At 26.9% G+C, this 553-nt stretch overlaps 1 protein-coding gene across 2 annotated transcripts in view; it reads left to right on the forward strand.

Annotated features, from left to right (window-relative positions):
* Positions 1–553, forward strand: part of dhx37 (DEAH (Asp-Glu-Ala-His) box polypeptide 37) — a 22,511-nt gene that overhangs the window by 15,783 nt on the left and 6,175 nt on the right. The window lies entirely within an intron of this gene.

Raw genomic sequence — 553 nt, forward strand, 5'->3', positions numbered from 1 at the left:
AAAAAACACTGAGTGAGCAAAAATTTGTGAGATAGCTAGTTATAATGGTAATTAAATGATGTTTACATATGTATAAAAGCCTACATTAAAATCTGTCCTATAAATTGGTCTCTTCATTAGAAATTAGTCTACTGATTGCCACCATTGATAGACAATTTTTTTTTTATAATATTAAAAATATCGGTATGACATTATATTCTGCAGTTCTTCCCTGTTGTACTGAATATCTATACTTTTCAAATTATCATATCGAAGTTAGAAATTCAAATATTGTGACAAAATTAATTTTGTAGGGTGCCACAAGTTTGTTAAAATTTCCAAAGGGTGCCGCGACTAAAAAAAGGTGATTTACACTGATTTAGACCAGTGTTATTTTAGAATTTGAGTATACTGTTATAGTTTTTATTAATACTTGGAATTGATTTATATTTTAAAATTTTCAGTTTTCATTTTAATTTTAGTATTAGTTATTTAGCTTAAATTGTAGTAATTTAGTTGTGTGTTTTTGCCATTTTTATTAGTTTTTTTTAGGGATGCACCGATGTATCGGCCG

This window comes from Sinocyclocheilus rhinocerous, unplaced genomic scaffold, assembly GCF_001515625.1.
Source record: "Sinocyclocheilus rhinocerous isolate Xijiao unplaced genomic scaffold, SAMN03320098_v1.1 scaffold990, whole genome shotgun sequence".
Lineage (NCBI taxonomy): Eukaryota > Metazoa > Chordata > Actinopteri > Cypriniformes > Cyprinidae > Sinocyclocheilus > Sinocyclocheilus rhinocerous.